General features: G+C 41.8%; 2 protein-coding genes across 2 annotated transcripts in view; one reads left to right on the forward strand and one right to left on the reverse strand.

Moving 5' to 3' along the window:
* Nucleotides 1–24,415, forward strand: part of LOC144889669 (E3 ubiquitin/ISG15 ligase TRIM25-like) — a 227,709-nt gene that overhangs the window by 115,820 nt on the left and 87,474 nt on the right. The gene's annotated exons all lie outside the window — the stretch shown is intronic.
* The window catches only part of LOC137418556 (E3 ubiquitin/ISG15 ligase TRIM25-like), a 1,139,870-nt gene that overhangs the window by 59,718 nt on the left and 1,055,737 nt on the right, over nucleotides 1–24,415 (reverse strand). The window lies entirely within an intron of this gene.

Genomic DNA, 24,415 nt, shown 5'->3' on the forward strand with positions numbered 1-24,415 from the left:
CAAACGTGTGGTTCGCACAAGCAAGTATGATCCCTTAGTGGATAAGGTGCAGGTGACGGGTTGGCCCCCCCTTTGGAACTCAAGAAGAGGCACCTTGAAGCAGCAAAATGTGGTTTAATACAAAATCGAGCAAAGACAATCATTGTGGAGCACGTCTTGAAATCGCAAGGCCCTGCCACACCAGACCATGCAAATCCAAGCCGCCCTGAAATCATTCTGACACAAGATCCTTTATATAATCAAACAAAGCCTAAAAAAGCCTCCGCTGAAGTAATGACCTCAGACAAGAGAGATTAAGTTTAAAGGCACAGATGTGTGAAAATAAGATAGTTCTCAGGCTATTTTTCCCAACAAGCTGGGCTTTTACAAGGACCAGGGATGCATTCCCATAATAAAGTTCAATGGGGTTTACATTTGGCAGTAAAACACATGCAATCAAAGGAACAAATCAAAGGATACATCTTACATCATCCCCTGTTCGAGGTTAACTTACAACTATTCCCATAACTTTCTTCCTTAGAAGATGGTGAAAAAATGTCCCCAAGGTTGGATATGACTGAGCCGTGAATCAACATGTTTTGCAGTGAATCTAGTTTTTTTTGAAGCAAGCAAAAGAAAGACACAATTAAATATATATTTCTCAGGTGCCCTGTGTCACGTGGTGTGCCCCCCATGGCCCCCCATGGCCCCCAACATATTTCTCCCTTTTGTCTTTACGACAACTCTTCAGAAAGACAACATATTACCCCAGGGGGTCAGCATCTCCCCCAGTCACATGCCAGGCACGCCAAAGCGTCACGCATGCTCAGGAAGGGATACCGGCGCCTAATTGTGGCCGTCCGACATTAACACATAAATTGCCAGCCATAAATCACGACCAGGATGCCTGGTTAGGAGAGAGCTGCCGCCCGACCGGGTTCCGAGCCCACCCTCGTCCCAGCGTAGGTGCGATCCAGTCGCCAGCCAGATTAGGGGCCCTCCTTATGCAGGTGCGATCCTCGCGAATCAGGGCAAACAATCGACGTCCAATGCCATCAAGCCTGGCACATGTGATTGTTCTGTGGGAGAGAGGGTGGCACATCCATCATCACAAATCTCCATCTCCTCATAGTCACAAATCTCCATCTCCTCATAGTCTGCATCAACGTCAGTATCCGTGGTGTTGGGTGCCTTAAGCTGAAACGACCCCAAATTGCTTACTACAGGTGGTGCAGGTGGTGGTGTAAGTGGTGGTGAAGGTGGTTCTCCCCGATATTTGTTTGCCATTCGCCCCTCACTACTTGCATAATAGCAATAGCTCTTAAAGGAACCTACACTACTTATATCACGGGTAAAAGAATCCCAATCCCAATGAAGTGAACTAAAATCATAATCGGCATCAGAATCCCATGCATCAGCGCCATGAGACGATAGAGTTGGCCGGTTCGCCGATGGCCTTTGGATCCTTCCCATGTAGCGAAAGAAACATCTCGGTGGTAGCGGCGGATGGGGTCCATCCTGTGAAACATTTTCTCACACACACCATGATCAAATTCCTAGCCCCCCAATTATGATCAGTCAATGGAGAAACTCACTACATTGTCTCCATCTTGCTTTGTTGTCTTCCTATGTGCAACCATCATTTTTTGTAAACCCATATTTGTAAACATTATCTCGTATTGCTTCCATCCCATCAGTGTCTCAAAATCTGAAGCACAATTTTCCTATATTTTTGCCTGCATCTAATATTATTCACTCATCTCACTAATCATCCTGTGTAAACAAATTATCCACTGACTCATACCATAATTCACGTTATTAGCAGCTGGTAGTTAAATATCAAAATACATCAACTGGTATTCTTCCTTTGATAACCTCTCCCTTATCATATTCAAGCGAATTTCGCACCAGTATAATCCACTGGAAAAATATTCCCTTTCCCTGCGCTTTGTCCTCGGTTCTAGAACCTGGAGTCAACCATCTAGAGTAAACATTTATTTACACATCTTCCTAGGGGAAATTGCCCTATCACCTCCCCTTATGAGCATTAATTAAATTGCCCAACATACCTGATGGAGTTCTGTTCACCTGGTCTGCAGAGCTGTGATCGAATCTGCGCCAGCACCCAATCACCTCTTCGATTGGGGTAAACCTGCCTGTAGCAATCTAACGCAACGTTATTAAACGAAATTTACAACTTTACATTCATTGGTCCCCCCAGGGCAAGCCAACCCTTGTATCACCTTCTTATCACAAAAACAACAGTCCATAACCAACCACTTTCTTTTATTTCCTGCCTTTACCATTCACTTTTTCCAACCTTCTCCCTTTTCTCAGCAAATCCTGCAGATTCACTTGTCATTGACAAATAATTCATCTGATCCGACTTTCCTATAACTGGCAGACAGACAATGGCGAGCCACAAGCCCCAACCCTACAAGGCTCCAGCTCCCATCCAAAGGACACAAACTCCCTCAGACTGGCATAATCTCTTTGCCAGCTTATGTACGAACCAAGACTGCAAACAAATAGTTGTCCAATAAAAAATCAATTGTCACCCTATTGCACCATATTGGCAGAATTCACTTCAGCTCTCTACCACTCTTGTGTCGAGTGGTGCCCCAAAATGACATTGCACTTACCCTTTCAATACCTGTCTAAACCTACTGCCATTTAACGACGCTTCCCAGATGACGGTTCCCCATACACTATTCTGGCACAAAATTGTTGCATCCCACAGATCCCACGATTATTTTAACAAACCCATTTTCCTAATCCACCTTTTCAATTTTCATTTCACTTTAAAGTCAATCCAATGTCCTCTAATACCTCTCTTAGCATCCCATGCACCTGTTGCAGACACCTGTTTTAGCCTCTGGCCCAATAGCTGCCCAATAAACAAATAATAAAAGAAAATAACCTGATCTATTTATTGAAATAGAAAATAGTTCTCATATGTCTTACTGTCTGGCCAATTTTTTCACGCACTGTGACTCACTCAAAATAGATTCTCACTGTTGTAATGTCTGAAATTCGTCTCATGAAAACCCATCCAAGAGTCTAGTGTAACAGACAGACAAACACATAGACACACTGAAGATCCCAGGGTCCCATTAAACTAGCTTGTCCCCAGATCCACAAAACAAAACATGTAACTTATGTCAACAACTGAACTCCCAAGACAACAACGATAAAACATCCATCCACCTCAATGGCTCACCAAGCAGCTGTGTCCCTGTCTCTCTTCTTGCATCTACACTGTTCACAATCACAATTACTCACTCATACACTGCTCCATCACCTCCTTTCCTACACCCCAAATCTCCACTTGCATCCTATGCAAATCATTCACTCAACACCATTGCACTCATCCGCTCAGATTTTCCCACGCTCCAATCACCTCTTCAACATGCTCACCAGCAAGACTCTCATTGAATTCCTCATTTAATAAACTACACCACAAACACACTGCATCATTTAACTCACTACTGCCCCTTTAAAACTCGTGCTTTCCCTGTCATTCCTTTATACTACTGCACATCCCTCGTCAATCCTGCCATCCCATTCCCAACCACATTTCCAGCGAAGATGACGTCACTATTTCACACCTTTCCTCCCTTGAACAGCTGGTGGTCCTCCAAGAGATGCATTCCGATGTAAATCACTTCAAAGCTCTCAATTAGCCCTCCTTGGAATCGCACTTTTAACATTACCGGCACTGCACTTTCTTGGTTCAGATCCTACCTCTGACAGACACCAAGTCATCTCCATCAAAACTGCAAATCCCCCAGTGCTCCCCTCTATCCTGACAATCTGCATCACTGAAATAAATCCTGGCTTCAAATCAACTTTCTCAAACTTAACTATGATAAATCTGAAATAATCGCATCATCTTCCTTCAAACTCAGAGCACACCGACACAGTATACATCAAACATTGGATTCATATTTCCACAGAACTCCACCACTCTGTTAAATTCTAAACATGCCCAATGGGCAATCCACGAAAAATCAAAGCATTTTCAGTCCCCCTTTTTCCCATACACTACCCAGTGTAAGCCAGCCAAACATAAACAGAGGTTCCAGCGAGCTGTGACCTCCATAACTCTAAACAAATCCACTGACACTTTTAAAACAAACCTTTTTTTTTTCCCAGTCACTTACTAAAATAAAGTGCAGCTCTTGTCCGTAGATATACGTCAACCAAGATTACATGAGACTTGACAACAATAGTACTGCCCCGTGGAGCAAGGCATCAGAGACAACTCCCCTCTCCACCTGGACTTACCCCAGGTAGAATTTGGCTACCTACAGAGAAAGTACCTGCACAACACATTTACAAACCAATTCGTCCCCTCGTTGTATTAGGGGACATCACAAATGTTCCACCACAATTCACAGCAGGTGACCACCCACCTGCCTTTGAAGTCCTTCTCAATCATCTTTCCCACGAAAATTTAATCGATTTGTCTGACGCACCACGTCTGTCCAGCAAATTTTTGAGACACCCAAGCATGTCATAACACATGGATTGTGTCCAATCCTGAAATCTCACGAAACCTTTTCTGAGGGTCAAATGTAACAGACAGACAGACCGGCAAATAGGCAGGGGCAAACCCCGAGGCCCCAGACACCATCACCACACACATACCCCGCATCACATAGGAGTATCAATGAGCCGGACAGCAAATGCCATATGTCTTCGTCCCAAATCGAGGGCAAATTTTCACAATGGCAAACAATTAATATATTGTCCACATTCATCTTGGTCACCCCAACCCATCCTGGCTCTCCCCAAGAGCTCCGTGTCCGGACAGACAGACAGATAAACAGACCGGGTGAAACCATAACCATCCATCGTTCCGATTGGACTCAGCACACATGCCACCCGCTCACCAGTCATGTACACTCAGCACCCATAAATGGCACACGCCAGCATCACATGTCATTCTTACCTTTATTCAACGCATTCTGCAATCCCAAGTCGGCCAAATACAAGTCCCTACCTGCCGTTGAATAAACACCCAGTCGGTTGAATCCGCCTATCATCTTTGACTTTTACTCCCATTCTCCCTTGCTACATCTGGAGAGCTGTTAATGTGGGGATGTAATTGAAAACTTGTTTTAAAACCCTGTCTACGCATGCTCTCCATACAATACTCATTATTCCCTGCCAATTTTCCCCAGCAGACTGAGTCTCACATGGCATCTCAAAATCTAAACTGACACCTTTTATTCCTTCGCCTCAAATTTACTCAATCAATTTTCACCTTACATCACTTGCACACCTGTGCAATCACACACCTGGTGCTTCCTGCACCCTCCTCCTCCAGGACGATTCGCTGAACCATTCAATACAATACACAAGTGGTGGCCAGTTCTCGTCAGGATTGCCTAACACCTGCAGGCAATGTAGGAAACCCCTTGTCAACTGTCAATCACACGTCAATGACACACATCCATCCGCATTGCCTAACGCCTGCAGGCGATGTAGGGAACCCCTTGTCAATGACACACACACAATGAACGTAAATACACATGGGATTATTCTTAATCTTATTCTCATGCACACTCATGCACACTCCAATCCTACCTACCTGTGAACTTACCTGGCCCCTTGCTGTGAGCCTATCCATCCCCTTCCGGCTCACCTGTCCTGTTGGTTTCTACCTGGATTTCTTTCTTCCTGTGCTTTATCTGCTTCGTCCTCTGCTCTTGAAGTCTCAGCACGTCTCCTGCATACCAGGTTTCTCCTACCTGGTACCTGCGCTCTTCTGATTCCAGTTTAATTTATCCTTCTCCCAAAATCACATAAGGATAATCCTCCCTCGCCTGCCTTGGCCACCCGAATGCGTCCCATGCTGTGCACCGCATGGGATATCCACATTCCCGTCTCGATTCCGTCCCACCTCGCGGTTCCCCGCGAGGCAGCTACCCCGTTGCCCTGGCAACCTGCCTGCACGTCTCGACTCGCGTGTTCACAGCTGGATTCCACACACCTCGTGCATTATAATCCTCCCTGTTACTTCTACAGATCTAACCTCATCTCTTGTCCAGAAAGAGCTAATTCCTGCTGCCTTGTAGCATATATTGTCAGAACTCCCTACCTTTACGTAAAAACGCACTGGATGTGCATGCCTTAAATCCTGAGACAGGACAAAGAAGGCCTTGAGGGGGGGTTTATCAGATACACACATCCAGTGCGCAGCTTAACTTAAAATACTCATCGTCCTACCTTCCTTGGGCTAGTCCCTCCAGTGGGTCGAAGATCGGGCCGCCCCCCGATCTCTAATACCCTTCTCTTAACACAGTACTCATGTCGGAGTATTCTTAACACCTAATATCTATTACCCATTCTTATCCTTATTCTTCCAAGCCCTTCCAAGCCGGGGTCTAGTTACCTACTCCCACACCGGGGGTCTCATACCTTAACCTGAGGGCTATCCCTCGAGGGCTATCCCTCCTAACCTAGGGCGCTCTCCTTGCTCGATTCATCAATCCACTGGTTGCTGCTTCAATTTGGTTCGAGGCACATGCTCAGGTACAGAGAGGTTCTACACATCCAAAAGGAAGAGGGGAGGCTTTAATTTTGGGTGTGCAAATATGCTTACCTCTCAGCCCAAATGGTGCCAGCGCTGGCTTTTTGCCTCCCCCCGACCTGAGGAGCATGCCCCCCCTCAACATGCACCTGGATGATCCCACTCCTGACACCAGATGACGGGTTGGGCCCCCCCTTTAGAACTCAAGAAGAGGCACCTTGAAGCAGCAAAATGTGGTTTAATACAAAATCGAGCAAACACAATTATTGTGGAGCACGTCTTGAAATCGCAAGGCCCTGCCACACCAGACCATGCAAATCCAAGCCGCCCTGAAATCATTCTGACACAAGATCCTTTATATAATCAAACAAAGCCTAAAAAAGCCTCCGCTGAAGTAATGACCTCAGACAAGAGAGATTAAGTTTAAAGGCACAGATGTGTGAAAATAAGATAGTTCTCAGGCTATTTTTCCCAACAAGCTGGGCTTTTACAAGGACCAGGGATGCATTCCCATAATAAAGTTCAATGGGGTTTACATTTGGCAGTAAAACACATACAATCAAAGGAACAAATCAAAGGATACATCTTACATCATCCCTGTTCGAGGTTAACTTACAAACTATTCCCATAACTTTCTTCCTTAGAAGATGGTGAAAAAATGTCCCCAAGGTTGGATATGACCGAGCCGTGAATCAACATGTTTTGCAGTGAATCTAGTTTTTTTTGAAGCAAGCAAAAGAAAGACACAATTAAATAAAAATTTCTCAGGTGCCCTGTGTCACGTGGTGTGCCCCCCATGGCCCCCCATGGCCCCTGACACAGGTACTCCAGGCTAACCCCGAGCATGCTCGTGTGATGACGGCAGATGGACATGAGTCCACTGTCTCCGTACGCCATCTCGCCCCTTGTGGGGTCATCGACCCTTATAGGGATATCGATGAACCGATCTATGAGTCTATGGACTCTCCCGAAGCTTCCCCTATGGAGCATTTGCCGTCCCTCCCTTCGCCAGATACACCACTGCCTGAAGGCACTGAGGTGCCCCCACTGACACCTGCCTCCAACAGCTACTCCGATGCAGGGGACTCCGGGCTTGGGGATGTCATACCCGGTAGTTTCCGGACCCGTGCTGGCAGGGCAATTCGCCACCTTGACCGCTACGGCTGGACCGACTGACATGGAATGACATTCCCAATCAATTAATGCTGATGCACGCTTGATTCCTGCCTGGCGGCAGTGTAGTTCTAACGGCGGGGAGAATGTAGTGAAAATGTATCAAAGGTGAACCCAGGTGTGATGCTCACTTAAACCGCTGAGAGGCGTCTATATGACCTCGGACGTCCGCGACTCTGGGCCACTCCTGCGACATTATACTATGACATGTAAACTTGGATGGTACGTACCCGCTCATATTCTAGGCTTGCTTGCATTGACTGATATCGATCCTTTCTTTATGATGCCAAGATCCTGATACATATATTGCATGATTGTATTTTACAGGATGATGCCAGAGATCTGATTGTTATTAAACCTACCTATGGGACAAAGTTGTGGACTTGATTGATTTCACAACATAGGGGAAATTAGTTAGATAGATGATGCTGTGTGTTTGAGGAATTGTGTGTGAGAATAAATGGAATTGTGTAATGGTGTGAAAGTAGTTGAGGTGTGAGAATAAATGGTCTGGAATGCACGGTGTGCAAATGCTTGGTGTGGAATGCATGGTGCGAAGGATTGAATGGGGGGGAGTGGAACCCATTCACGAAAGCCCGGGGGGGTGGGTGTTGTTTAAAGCTAGGTAGAGGGTGCAGGTAAATTGCATGGATATTGACACCTGTGGTGCTGATGGTAGAAAGTAGTGTTTTGTGGGATGCATGAGACGGTGAAATGGCTGGGCGTGTGGTTTAATTGGTAGTTATGGTTATTGAGGCACTCCGTCACTGGGAGCTCGTCGGCTAGGTAAGGCCACAGGTAGGCTCTGGGAGCCAGTTAGGTTAGCGTGTGAGTGGGGCCCGAGGATCCAGAGGAAGGACCCGGGTTGCCCAATGCCGAGGTAGGCATCGAGGGGGAAAGCGCCAGGGAGGGCCTTCCCCAGATAGATTAGTGTGAGGAGCAGGCAAGCTCAGGAGGTGGCTCCAGTGAACGGAGGGGCACAGGTAAGTAGACCTGCTGGTAGAGCCACACGACCCAGCCCCGAAATTGTGCGAGGGCACAGATAGAAAATTTGTTGGGTGAGACCCAAATTCAGGATGGCACCACAGTATGAGCAATGGGAATTGGGGTTCTTAGAACCACATAGTTCAAAGAGGCCTACTGGCAGGGTACGAACCCGGGGAGTTTAGATGAGTAATGTTGTTCGTGTAGTTAGGATGTGAGACCTCTTCACACCATCCACAACCAGTCACCCCGGAGGACGAACTTCACACTGTAAGGCTCTCAAAGCTGTTTTGGAAGTAAGATGCATCACGACGTGGGTGAAACATTGTTTATTCCATCCCTTCCTTCCCTGGGAGAACCTGGGCGGGATTTGTGGATGAATTTGGCATCAGAGGGGGACATGGGAGACAAGATGTAGAGACAAATTCTAAATACAAGGGGGGCTAGGGTAGTGTAGTCAATGGTGGGGGGTACGTACGGCTAGGGATGAGCTTGCTCCGCTCACTCTGCTGCATTCCTCTCACCGCACAAGGTATGGTGGTTCCTGGTCACCTTGTTTTTTGCGTGCGCTGTTTGCCTTTCCATTTGCTTGTTGCGCCTTGTCTTCCTCCCCACCCCAGGACCATTTGGAGGCCGACCAGTGGCAGCATCTTGTTGCCAAACATATCTTCATCTTGTACTTATGGACCACAAGGCTTGTGGCCCAGCACCTCTGCTGTGCAGCATCTTGCTGCCAATCCATCTTGCACCTATGGACTACCTGTTGGGTGGGCATTCGGGCTAACCTTCAGATCACCTTTTGAGTGGCACTGACTTCATGCATTTGGACCATGTGTCGAGTGGCCCTGCTTGTGCATAAAGAAGGTGTGTGCAATTGTGAAGCAATTGTGCAGATGTGTGCCATTTCTGAAGGTTTAGATGGCCCTGATGTTCCAATGGCCTGTATGCCGGTCAGGGCCAGCCGGTTTTTGATAGCCTGCACACAAGAAAGGAAGTCACAAGAAGGTGTAACAAGCAGCAAGTGCCTCATTTCCTTCCTCCATTTCTTTCCTTAAGTGCAGGTCCTGGGTTGTAGTGGTGTAAATGAAGGTTAATGTTTGTGTTGTGAATATTAGAATGTTGCCCACCGGCTATGTGTTTAGTTCAAAAATTCCAGAAATGCATGAACAGTTGTGGGTGTGAGTCTGTTGGATAGCTGCTCAACACACTAGGAGGGACATATCTTGTGTAAATGATGTCACACACATGGGTTAGAGTTAAATGTTAGAGGGATTACATCTATGTGTCACATTAATGGTAAATGTAAAAATTGAATGCCAGACTCTACCGGTCGTTCCGACTGAGGTCGACTCGGGACGAGTCTGGTCGGAGAGGGGGGTCGTGTTACAGTTTTTGGAATAAAGGCACACCCCCCCCCCCCCCCCCCCCCCATAGTAAGTACACCACAACATGTAGCCTCACATTAGTTACTTACTTCTTATTAAATGTGAAGTATAATCTCCTTCCCATTGTTAGTATGCGTTGAGGCAGGCAGGATAATGGTAGGCCTCATTGAAGCCTGAAAGTGCCTTGTCATGGGACTTGACTAGGCCCTGCAGGCCCGAAGGAGGAGTGGAACCTTCCCTGAAGGAGGAATGAGACATTCCTGGGAGGAGGAGCAGTGAGTAACCAATGGGAGCTAAAGGGAGTGGCCGAGGGAGTGGCCAATGCGAACAGCCAATGGGAGCTGAAGGGAGTGGCCAAGCTGAACCAATAAGGGGCTGTCATGACACGTGACCCCAGGCGGCCAATGGAGGCCTGTGGAACATTCTAGGGGGGCTATAAAACCCGGCCCGGGCCCCCGCTCGCTCTCTCTGCTTCTCCCCTCTCTTGCAGTCGCCCTGATCTCTCGGCCTCGCCCCTCTCTTGCAGTCGACCCGATCTCTCTGCCTCGCCCCTCTCTTGCAGTCGCCCAATCTCTCTGCCCCGACGCTCTCTCTGCCTTGACTCCCTGAATATATGCGCACTCTGCCTTGCTGACTTTTGAGATACGCTCCTTGGATTCCTGCTACATGCACGGCCGTGATCAACACCCCTGCCACAAACATCCTCGGCGGTAGCGTCCTGGGATTGGAGCGATCCTTGGGGGCATCAACCAAACGAGCCCGTCTGCGGAAATTGCACGAGCGTCCGCGCTTTGGGCACATTCCCCTCTTCCTTCCCTTCCCTGAACGACTCTGAGGGCCCTTGTCTGGGAACGTAAGTAAGGCTATTAAGATTCTTCGCTGTGTCCCTTTTCTATGAATACTGTACATTTGTGAATAAATCCTGTGGTTTGTTTCCAACCTGGCCGTCATTGTCCTTTCAGCATTGGCCTAGCATTGCCCAAATTAAAACCGCTCGATCGGGTTCAACAGTGTTATCGGCACAAGTTGCACGACACACAACCGCTCGGGCGTTCAATACTAGCGTGACTCGTGCGAGGTTCAGTCCCCGTTCTCGCAGCTGCGTGTGTTGAAGTTACTCGGGTCGTGACCGTTAACCCTTCCACGCGTAGCTGCGGGTTCAGCGGCTGGAATTGCTTAGCAATCCGTCCCCCACGAGTATAGTGTGGGTGGCAGCCTCGTGGACTCGGAGTTCGAGGGGGAGTAGGGCTTACCCCCCCCCCCACCCCCCTTAGTATGTCGACGAACTCGAGATCTGCAACATTATTATTTTTCTCATAATAGGATACCAATAGGATTTGTTGACATTTTCTAAAAGAGCTTTATATTTCATAACTTTGAGAAGTTCATTTTTATTTAATATTTTAAGCAAGTCTCCATTTGTGGATTTTGAAATATCTGTATATGGCCAATCTTTAATTACAAAATTTCCCTGTCTGTGTTCCAATTCATAAGGAATTAAAAATTTTACCCTCCTTTCTTGCAAGTATCCTTGAATACAAAAATTATAATTCTCCTGAAGTCGTTTCCTTGCCATTTTAATATAAAATATAAAAATAAATCATTTATTGTTGAGGGGGTGAAATAAAGTGACTTACAATTTTGTCTTTTGTAATTCCTGAGAATAGAATGAACACAAGATTTCTTATCCGTGTAAATCGTATAACTTATAAGTCCAGGGTACCGTATCCGCTACGTCTACGATTTTAAAAAGTTCATTAGTCCATCTCTTTGTATAACCCTTCTCAAAATGACTTTTCCACCTGTATATTCTTACAACATCATCAACTTTGAACTTGGATTTTCACAAATTAGTCTTCTTCGCATATTCTAATTTTGTAAATGTTTCTGATGGTTTTAATTTTGTCAATGAATGTGCCGTATTATTGTAATTATCAACAATATCCTAAATTTCTGATACCCATTGTTGAGAGCCGAGTTGTGTGAATTTTTTTATACAATCGCTCTTTGAAAGAAGTACGATTAAAACGCTCAATAACAACAGCCTTTCCTTCAATAAAGGTATTGTATAATGTAATGCCATTCTCTTTAAGAAATTTCATAAATATGCTGTTATAAAACTCTGTTCCCTCATCAGTCCTTAACTTCTTTGGTTTCCTTTCACTTTATTAAATATCAGTTTGAAGGCTAACATTAGGGTATTACCCTTCTTGTTTTTCTAAGGAACAACCCATGCAAATCTACTCCTCAAATCAATAACGGTTAAAGCATACTTGTAACTCCGATCATTATTTAGTTCAATTAAATCAGCGGACTAGATGTAATCAACCCCTTTGGAATAAACCTTTCTTCATTTAAACTTTGTGATTATAGCTTTGTGTAATTCATTAGCTAAAATGATTCGTTCCTCGGGGTTAATATCATCCTTAGAATTTAGTAGTTTTTTTGAAGGGCAGCCCCCATCCCTAATCTCAATTTAGCACCTATCATTTTCTTCACGATAAACCTATCAACTTTCTCTCTCAATGTTGGATTTTGCATCAGAGACAAATTATACAGCATTTCTCTATCGGCTTCGTGTTTCCCTCTAATGTAGTAGTTTTACCATAAGCAATATTGAGCTTTAGACACATTTTATCAACCCTGTTTTTAGGTTTAGAACAAGGTTTAGGATTGTTATTTTCATCTAATCTTTTATCCAAGTTTGTTTCTGGGCCGCAGAAGGAATACCACGGTAGATGTAGTTCCCCCGGAATCCCCGTTATTGTAAATTTAGTCCCTGACAAATACTTTTGTATATCACCCCCACTTTTAGATGGGATGTATCGCCAGATTTTAGCGCCACATATTATGCATTCTCCCTTTTCATAAACTCTATTCTTTTTATTTATATCGTACGATATATTTTTCGATTTAGTTTTCTTTTTACATTTGATACAATAACTCATTTTATTTACTAGATTAATTAATTTTTTTATTACGTCTATGTGTCTATCAGGGAGATAATCAATCCCATTGTCTAAAATAAACCTTTTATCATCATAAGCCCCAAGAGCTTTCTTGTTCACCTCCTCTGTATATACATAATTGATGATTATAACTTCTCATCACATTCATAGTTCTAAACTGCTCCATCTTCAAAGTTAAACAATTAAAATAATGTTCAAAGCCTATTTCTTCTTTAATAACACCTTTCTTTATTCTTTTTGTCTTCTTATCACATCTTTCAATATTATTATCATCGACGTATTTATAAGCATAAGCCTTAGATCTCAATCCTACACCATATTCACTCATTACCTTTCCCCCTAATTCATCCTTAAACTTTCCAATAACCTTTTTATTCTTTGAGGAAAACAAACTTATCGTCTGACTTATAATTACTCGTATCGTACAAGTCAATATCCTCAAGCATATCTGAATAAATATCTTCCGTCTTAATTTCCAAAATGAAACTATCTGTATCCATATAAAGTAGAGAAACATTATCTTGATACTTCTTCTTCAAGTTATTGTAAAGGTAATCTTACATTAGTAATTTTGAAAAATCAAGAACCGTCATTCCTATATAAATTGGCTTATTCCTTTCAATACTCTTGATATCCAAATGGATAGCAACAAAGTTCTCTGAAAACACCACTTCTCTTTGAAAACTGGGTTTATTTTTTTATTTTGATGCTTGTTTCCCAGATGTAGCAAGTTTTATGTTTTGTCTATTTGTAAGATTTTCCATAGTTTTCCCAAACACAGAATTATTCATCAATTTATAAAAGTCTTTCTCAAACTAATATTTTGCTTTGGTTCTCTTTTGAGTGTTAAAATCAATATACTCCTTCAACCAATGGCCTTGGTCAAACTGTAAAACTCTAAGAATATTCTTTACCACCAATCCTGCTGCGACATATTGGTTCAAGTTTCTTTGGTGTAAAACATATTTTTCTTTATCATATAACATAGTAATTAATTTTTCTGTTGGTTTACCTTTTATATTAAATGATCGTTGATAATCACTTACCCATTCTTCTTTCGGGCATTCTTTGGTAGGGGCATATGGTAGATCTTTATGTTTATTATAAAGTTATTGGGGATATTCCAAATCAGCCTCAAAATAATATCCAACTTCTGAATCATCCAATTCTTTTTGTGAAGATGTAACGATGTAACGATGTTTTGTAAAACCTTTTCATAATCTTTCTCTTCAACCCATTTGAGGCCTCCATAGGGTAGAGCTTGAGACATAGCCCATCCATACAAATTATTAGCATCCTTATACATCAGGTAAGAACTATCTTTCATATCATCATAATTAGGAAGATACTTATTGTTGGCTTTTCGATATCTATTAGAACATACTTGAGATATTCGTCCTCTTTTAGCCACTTCTATCACAAAAGCATATCTACATCGAGGATTAAATCCAACTTCTATATTGTCATTTTTAGCATAGCACTCCAAGCCAATCCAGGAGCGGTGTAGTAGTGGACAGGATCTAACCCAAATGATTGTTTTTTTTATGGCAAACTGTTCTAAAGGTTTCAAAGACTTCGACCAGTAGTAAGACGTCGGTTTTAAGATACAAGTCATGGTACTCCAAGGTTCTTTATGTTAAACGTCTTCCAAATATTTTGTGCGTGAGCATAGTCTTTATCAGTTATATGGCATTTATTTAACTCGTTATAGAAACTTCTTTGGTGGGAAGTTGTGTTTCTTTAAATCTCTCAAATGAATCCATGTAATCATACGGGTATATCCCCTTTTGTGATAAGAGTTCAAGTTCTTTTTGATCTGATATATACTCTGAAAGACATGGAAACTTTTTTATATTTGATGCTAAGGTAGACAATGAATTTGACATAAATTTAAATGAGTCAAGAAACCTGATGTGGGTTGTAATAGGTTTTCCATGAATTATTTTTGAATGAATTGTATTTTTGAATGAAATGTAATTCTGATCTGTGTTAGGAATTGCTGAAATGTATCCAGGCGTCTTTGAAAGTGCATTAATAAATAGATGTGTATCATAATGGGCGTTGTTGTGAAGAATGATGGGAATGAAATAGGGAGATTTATAATTAAGATTATAACTTTGATGAGCCGGGCCTCTATATTTACCGGTGAGGTGACAATGATCTCTAAACTTTAGGCCGCCATCACTTTCCTCTTCAGTAATTTCTTTACCACAAATATGACAGATGTTATTTGGTTGCCTAAATTCTGTTTCTTCTTCTGTTGTTAGGGGGTTCATTGGTTTATTGGTGTCTCTCATTATCACCCTTAAGCGAAGACAGTCCTCTTCTAATCGTTTTACAAACTCGTAAGCCACATCTCCCCCCCTATAAATTTCTGGTTTGTTGTATTCATCACCAACGGATGATTTGATGTAATAACAGAAACCACAAGGAGCATGTTTTTGGTATTTATTCGTGAATGATGTGTTGGGGTTTGTAGAGGCTGTATCTATCTTTTCAAGAATACATTCAAAGTCGGCATATATCACGAATGGATGTTTTAAAGTTTTACCGAAATCTTTGATATGTATGTATAATCTTTTTCTGGCATAGTAAGTATGGCGGCTTTATGTTTAACACAGTATTCTAAGTGTTTGTCTAATTTTTCTTCACTATCAAAGGAGTTATGATACTGCTTACAGGGGTATATTTTACCATGATGTTTACTTATTTGCGAAGAATCTAATCTTGAAATTTTTTTGATGTAAGCATGATGTGAATTTTCGGACGAAACATAATATAGAAGATCAATATGAATTTCATCATTTTTATAGTCATCAGAAATGTACAAATTCTGAGCTTTGCTTTTGTCCGTTAGTCCATAAACATTAGCAGATAGATTATTCATTTTCTCAAATTTAGGAATATCAGGTAATGTCATTGGAAATGTTAGACCTTCAACATTTAACGTATTTTCATATTTCTCATATTATGATAACCTTTGGACATGATGTTTGGCGGGGTGTAAGTGTGCAATAACAGACCATAGAAAACATTTATTATCTTTGTTTTGAATATTAGTAATCGCCTTTTAATTATTTTTATTTTCCAGCAAATCAATGTAAGAAGAAGCGTTTAGGGGGTCTGATTTTAGAACGTGTATATTGATGAAAAGTATTTTAGTTATGGTAAATCCAAGCGAATGATCTACCTGTTCTTCCTGTTCTATAAGTTTGTCATAAACGTCCGTTAATAAGAACCCTCGGTGTGATGTGATAAAGTAAGGTTTTGTTCTCATAGAGCGTTCTATAACAAGATCCTCTTTTTCACTATTCGATTTTTTCAATTCCATTTTTACACCCATATAAAATTTAAGGGAATTAATCTCAACCAACATATTCTTTACGTACCTTTCAATGGCGGGTTTGACTATTTCAACTGCCTCAGCTATTGATTTTGGTTCTGGGGGTGTTAAATTAAAAATCCTTATTTAATATGACCCTTAAATGCTCCGTCAGAGTCCTTAATAGAGTATCCGATCAACTTCTTGTGTTTTTGGGATTTAAGATGATGGAAAGCTCGCCTTCAAGACGAGCTTATCACAAACGCGACAATATTTTGTTTCTCGCTCAAGCGGAAACATCATCTGTGACTATTTAGCTCTGTGTTTGTTGGTTTGGAGGTGTCTTTTGTAATTGTATTTATAATCATGTTCACAAACATTACAATATGTTGTGACCCTGCTGTTCTTTTTAAGAAACTTCATCTTCTTATGTGAGTTCATCTCTTTATATATAAGAAATATATAAAATCTTTTTTTGTTATCTTTTGGATTTTTATTTTTAAAACCTCTATATATATAAAATGGCACTGAACTATAATAATTTTGATACTAAAAATATAATTTTTGGAACGCCTAAATATTCCAAACATGGGGGAGTTTAATCTTGCCGTATATCAATTAAATATAAACATTCGAATGAAAACATTACAAAACTATATATTGAAACACCGGAGGTATTGTCTTGGGGTATTAAATCAAGCCGACCTGTTGGTGTGGGTAATAAAATTATTGAATCATTTTCTTTCCCAATTACTATGTGCAATTCACGACCATCTACATCAACCGAGGAAAGGAAAACTATTAAAATATTTGAAGCAATTCTTTCATTGGTTAAGGCACATGTATTAAGAGAAACCAAATTTAAATATCCTCCTAATACAATAAATATTTTTTGGAAAAATTGTGATGAGAGAGCATCTATCGGGGACCGTTCTATCACTATGTACCCAACGCTTATGACAACCGGTGAAGAAGGGTCGCCGATAGAGATTACAACAACATTTTATGAGGATAACGATGATTGTTGTATCGATCCTCAAGATTTGATGGGGGTAAACTGTAAGGTTATTTGTGCAATCGAGGTTTCTCAGATCCTGGTTGGAGAGCATGGGTTATTCATTCGATGGAAAGTTAATGATGTTGTTGTTAAACAAATATTTGGAAAAACACGTAAACTAATGGTTAACACTAGCATCATCTAATTAATGAGAATATGAAGATCCCAATCATAATACTGATGACAATCTTAGGGTTAAGAGTCATAAAAAATTTTAAACCATGTGGTTTCAAAATTGTCGTTTTGAGAATATTCGTTTTTTATTTTATTATTTAATTAATCGTTATAATTCTGAAATTATATTTTGCAAGCCAGATCTACCCTTTGTATCACATGTTGGTTACATGTAGACTTAATTATCCCTCGAGTCATATATAAAAAGTTTGGACATCGGTGAATTCCCTGCTCCAGAACACCATAGAAAAGTCTAGGTGTAGAAATTTCAGTAAAAGATCAGTTTGTTTATATTCGTAGATTAAAAATCCTAATCGCGAATTAGGCAAAATTCTGCTGCTAGTCACCATAGCTTGGAATGTTTCTTCAACACTTATATTATTTACATCAATATAGTACAATGTTTCAGCATAAGGCAAAATGAAATCTTTTAACTTTTTTTTTTTTTTTATGCGCGCATTAATTTTCATGTCAATGGTATTAATATTTATAATTTAATCTTCATTTAGGTTATTCATTTTATAATGATATATTTCTTTACACTAAAAATCAATTTTTCCCTTAATGTTTTGAGCAACAAGAGGGATGTGGGAGTCTGCCCCTTTGCATCACATGTTAGTCACGTGTCGACTTTATTATCCATCTTGCGTCATATGTAAAAAAATTGGAAATCGGGAAAATGTGAAATTTTGGGAAATTTTGGGAAAAATAATGAAAATGTGAAAATCTGAAAATCTGAAAATATAACAAATAATGTTTTTAAAATAATTATTTAATTAAATAATTCGAACACTTCTTGTTTGTGGTGAGTCACTTCCTGTTTTGGAGGCAATAACTAAGATTATAAAGTAGGTTGTTAATAAAGTCACCACCAATAAAGTCATCATCTCTCAGGTCACCACCACCCCCAAAGTCACTATCCTTATGTTCTCAACCAAACGCTTAATTACGTTAAGTATATATTGAAATATTCTGTCTTGTTGCTCATTCATTTTATATGCCAACATAAAAAAAATTGAACTTTTTTCCCAAACATTACAATATGTTATTTTCAAAATTTTAAACTATATGGGTTAAAAAATTTACTATTTGGAGAAACAACAGGGATGTGGGCGTCTGCCGTTTGTGTCATATGTAAAAATTCGGAAATCGGGAAAATGCGAAATTTTGGGAAAATCGTGAAAATGTGAAAATCTGAAAAATGAATAAATAAACTTTTAAAATAATTATTTAATTAAATAATTCGAACACTTCCGGTTTGTGATGAGTCACTTTCTGTTTTGGGGGCAAGGGTGGGATACGGGGATCTTTTCGGATTTGTGGGTGGTCTAGAAATCCCATTTTATATCTACTAACCTTGTAAGGCAACGTAAACTAGATGTGGCTTTCTTACAAGAAACCCGCTCTACTCCATCATCTTACGCTATATGGAATCGAATGATGAAAAAGGCCGGCTACTTTAGCGATTCAACCTCTAGTACAGCAGGAGTTTCCTTTCTAATTAATCCCCATTTTTGCCCGCTCCAACTCTCATTTCAGGAAATAATCCCAGGTCACTTAGCTTCACTGGAGTTTGTTGATAGAGACATACATTTTACTTCAAAATATATATATGCCCTTTCAAAGGGCACAGACCGACGAACCTTCTATGACATGTTACGACTCCACATGATGCAGTTAGACTTGCAGAAGTGCATTATAATGGGCGGTGATTTTAATTGCAACCTGAGTGTGATCGGAATGGTGCAGAACCTCAGCCCGGACTAGCCAGACTGTTATTTAAAATAATAATAGATTTTGCTTTTCAAGATATCTGGTGGATACAAAATCCAGGCACCCATCAATTTACCTGGTGTAAGGTTTCCAATAATCAAGTGGCCCTTGCCAGACTTGATAGATTTTATATAAATTTGCCATTTGCCAACCTCTCCCCCAGCACTGAAATTTCCCCGTCTGGTTTCTCCGACCGTCACCTCATTACCATGAGTTACCGTGTAGGGTTATCTCCAAATCGCCACTCTTTTTGGAAACTGAACATTTCCATATTAGATAACCCCTCCTTTAGATATGCATTTGATCTGAGAGGCTAAACAAGCAGAAACTGTCGAAAATGTTACTGTTGTGGAACGTATGAAGGAGGCTCAAAAGGAAGGAAAACTGAGGTACCACCAGAAGTGTAAAAATGATCTGTACAACAACTTTGTTGCAACCACCAAGAAGTCAGCTCAAGCATCAAAGGCAGAGAAAGAGTCATCAAAGTTGAAGAGAAGACGCACTACTTGTGAGTTCAGTTCATCAACTGGCTGCAGTTCTAGAAGATCACAGTCAGTTGACCTCCTGTATAAGGATGTATGCATTCTTTGCAACCAACCAGCCCAGCTCTACAAAAATAATCCAGCACAAGCTAGAAAGAAATACAGAGTGCCAGATAATTTGACTGCAGATACACTGAAGGCAAGCTTGCTGAAGACAGCACGGAGTCGCGGGGATGACTGGGGCACTGAAGTCACTGGACGCCTGGAAGGGATCAACGACTTGGTAGCAGAAGAAACACTGTACCATTTGCGATGCAAACTTATGTTTGCGAGAAGTGACAGTTTGTCCAAGACTGATGAGGAAGGAAAAAGGAAGAGAGGACAGAGGAGTATTGATGAGGAGCGAGGGTGTGGTCCAATCTGAGAGGCTCCAAATCCAGTTTTAAGGACCAGCGATTGTTGTGGGACAACACAAAGGTCCAAATTAGAAGTTTCTGTCAGCAGTTTTGTTTCCTAAACACACAGGTAAAACGCAGAATGAAAGGGGAGCTCGAGAAGGAGATTCTCCAGATTCGAACGAATTAAAAAAAACCCATCCTACCCCCCCAAAATAAACTAAGACTGTGTGAGAAGAAGTCTCTTCTTCATAATATAATTTATAGTCAAACCCAAGGAGCACTAACGAGACTACGCTTTCAGCACCTTTACCTCCTGGATTCCCCGAACCGGTTTTTCTTTGATTTTGAAACAATATTTCCACATTCTCAAATTACTGCTTTGAAACGTCCTGATAGTAAGGGAAACATATGAAAATCTGTTAACTAAATTGTTACCAAAAAATTTCTTCACCAATATGTTTGTAAAGGTGTGTAATAACATGTGTTAAAATGTTGAAGGTCAACTCCCGTGGGAAACCCAGAAAAAAAGCTGTTGAATTCGGGTACCGAAAAATTATTTTCGAGAATTTTTTTTTTTTTTAATCGGCCCTTAAGTAACTTATGAGGGCTCAAATAAGGGTTTTTCATGATTCTGAGTTGATTGTTAACATTTATATTTCACCACAGACACTCCTTTGTGGAAAAATAATTTCTAAATATATCTCATTTTCTACTTTGCAGGACATGGAGTCTAGCAATATGGATGAAGACGTTACTCCACCTGTGCTCAATTGCTTCATCTGTGCACGCTCGGATACACCAGCTGAAAGGCTCATACAGGCAACTCCAAAGGGATACTCAACTTTATTGAAACAAGCAGAAACTGTCGAAAATGTTACTGTTGTGGAACGTACGAAGGAGGCTCAAAAGTAAGGAAAACTGAGGTACCACCAGAAGTGTAAAAATGATCTGTACAACAACTTTGTTGCAACCACCAAGAAGTCAGCTCAAGCATCAAAGGCAGAGAAAGAGTCATCAAAGTTGAAGAGAAGACGCACTACTTGTGAGTTCAGTTCATCAACTGGCTGCAGTTCTAGAAGATCACAGTCAGTTGACCTCCTGTATAAGGATGTATGCATTCTTTGCAACCAACCAGCCCAGCTCTACAAAAATAATCCAGCACAAGCTAGAAAGAAATACAGAGTGCCAGATAATTTGACTGCAGATACACTGAAGGCAAGCTTGCTGAAGACAGCACGGAGTCGCGGGGATGACTGGGGCACTGAAGTCACTGGACGCCTGGAAGGGATCAACGACTTGGTAGCAGAAGAAACACTGTACCATTTGCGATGCAAACTTATGTTTGCGAGAGGTGACAGTTTGTCCAAGACTGATGAGGAAGGAAAAAGGAAGAGAGGACAGAGGAGTATTGATGAGGAGCGAGAGGCAGTTTTTCTTGAATTCTGCGAATGGTTAGACTCAGAATTAGAGCATGGGGTAATGAACATGGACCAAGTCCATGAAAAGCTGCAGAAGTTTCATCAGTCACCAGAGAAGAGCCTTTCTTATTCAAAGCATTGGCTAAAGATAAAACTTCTAGAGAAATACGAAGACACCTTGTATTTCACAACACAGGAAAGAAGGGCAGATGTACTCTGTCTCAAAGATGGCACCGACAATATTCTGCGAGAGCATCATGCTAATCTTGACCATGGAGATGAGAAGACTCAGATCATAAAGACGGCACTCAAGTTCATATCCAATGATATTGCCTTGATTGATTTAGGTCCAAAGTCATACCCCACCACACACAGTATGACTGACATCGATAGTCAGCTGACACTTGTTCCTGCAAGCCTTCAGATGTTCTTGAGACCGATTGTCAAGACAGACGAAAGAGTTGCCGTTTGGGGGCAGAATTTTATTAAGGCCTGTCGACCTCGGTCTGGAGTATTGCCACACCAAATGGGGCTTGCCATACAAGTTGATCATAGATTTGGGTCAAAATGGATGCTCAACAAGTTCCACCGGCTGGGATACACTGAGTCTTACACGGAGACACAAAACTACAAATACTGCTTCCTTAATAGTAGGAGTGGAGATGATGTTCCAGATACTTCTGGCACTCTTGACACCATTGTGGAGGAAACCGATGAACAGATCAATGATGAGGTTGCGGTTGATGCTGCGCTTGAGGATCAATCAGTGATGACAGCCAAAGTGCCAGCCAGTGAAAGTGAATTGTCAAGTAATGATCAGGCGGTCTTTATGGAGGTTGGGGAAACAAACAATGCAGTCACTCAGTTTGTTGGAGACAATATAGATTTTAACATTGTCTCTATTCACGGAAACACTCCCTTTCACTCAATGGGTTGGATCGAAGTCACCTCTCCGGCACCACCTTTGCCAGATCCACAGACAACAGCAGCTTTCCCCCGGGTGAAGTTGAAGGCACTCGACAAAGCTAAGATCCTGAGAGGAACTGAAGTAAAGATTATTCCATTTATGAACAGGAAACAGATAGGAACGAACGCGATCATGTTTCTCCCCCTCGCTGAGCTTTCCTCCTCCCTGGCTCATGATCAGCCACTCCTCACTCCAGGTGACACACTCTGGGCAGCGGCAGGAGTGATCAAACCAGAGACTCTACCTCCAACAGAGGGTGCAGCTGCACAACATTCACTCCGTGCCTACCTGCAGACCCGGGACTGGATCCTTCTACAGAGCATGTCTCTGAACCCCAGTGACTATGGATGGCCAATAGGTGTGCATGGGTATGAGCCAGTTCCAACACTGGACCCCACGGCTCCTGAGGAGCTATTGCAGTTCACGAGCTGTAATTGTCATGGAGATTGCAGCAACCGGCGATGCAGCTGCAAGAAGAATGGGGTCACGTGCATCTCGGCCTGTGGAGTCTGTAATGGCATTACATGCAGAAACTGCAGTCATGATGTTGTTGAGTCTGAAGAAGACATAGACAATGACTGTTGAAACTTCTGACATTGTGAATGAGAAATAACTCTTGAGTATTATATATGTATGTGAAATAAAAGCTACTTTGTGTGTAAATGTAAAAGTGAAAATATAAATGTTAACAATCAACTCAGAATCATGAAAAACCCTTATTTGACCCCTCATAAGTTACTTAAGGGCCGATTAAAAAAAATAAAAATTCTCGAAAATAATTTTTCGGTACCCGAATTCAACAGCTTTTTTTCTGGGTTTCCCACGGGAGTTGAACTTCAACATTTTAACACATGTTATTACACACCTTTACAAACATATTGGTGAAGAAATTTTTTGGTAACAATTTAGTTAACAGATTTGTAAAATATTTCATAAAATGCCCTTACTATGATAATTCAATCACGACCAACCCTGTAGAAATTAAGAAGGATGCAAGACTATTCTTCTCTACACTTTACCAGACAACAGATGCCAATGCAGGACTTGTTCCGAACTTGTTTTATGGTGTCGGTACACTAACTCCAAAGCAAAGAACGGATTTGGAGTCACCACTCATGCCTGAGGAACTTTCTGTTGCCCTTAAAAGCCTGGACAGAGGGAAAATCACCTGGCCTGGATGGTCTGCCAGTGGAGTTCTTCGAGGAATTTTGGGACTTGATAGGACCGGATTTGCTTCTGGATTTCCTGGAGAGTTTGAAGAAGGGTAAACTTCCATTGAGCTGCAGGAGAGCCGTGCTTACTTTGCTTCCTAAAAAAGGGAATGTATTGCTCATATCACAGTGGAGGCCAGTGTCCTTATTGTGTACGGAATATAAAATTTTCTCAAAGGCTTTAGCCTTGCATCTCTCACCCCTACTAGGAGACATTTTACACATAGACCAGACTTATTGTGTTCCTGGTCGCAATATTCAGGACAATATCTCTGTTGTCCAAGATGTCATTGAAATCTGTGAAATTAATTATGAATTGTGGCTTGATCTTCCTCGACCAGGAGAAAGCTTTTGACTGTGTTTCTCATACATATATTTTTGACTAGCAGAGGTACCCGGCTTTGCACGGGAGTGAGAGGAGGAGGGGAGGGGGAAGAGGAGGGGAGGGGAACGGGGGGGAGGGGGGAGGGGGAAGCGGGGGAGGAGGAGGGGAGGGGGAAGAGGAGGGGAGGGGAATGGGGGGGGAGGGGGAAGGGGGGGAGGGGGGAGGGGAAGGGGGGAGGGAAGGGTGCGGGGGTGCCCAGG

This window comes from Myxine glutinosa, chromosome 1 (genome assembly GCF_964187855.1).
Source record: "Myxine glutinosa chromosome 1, kmMyxGlut1.1, whole genome shotgun sequence".
Lineage (NCBI taxonomy): Eukaryota > Metazoa > Chordata > Myxini > Myxiniformes > Myxinidae > Myxine > Myxine glutinosa.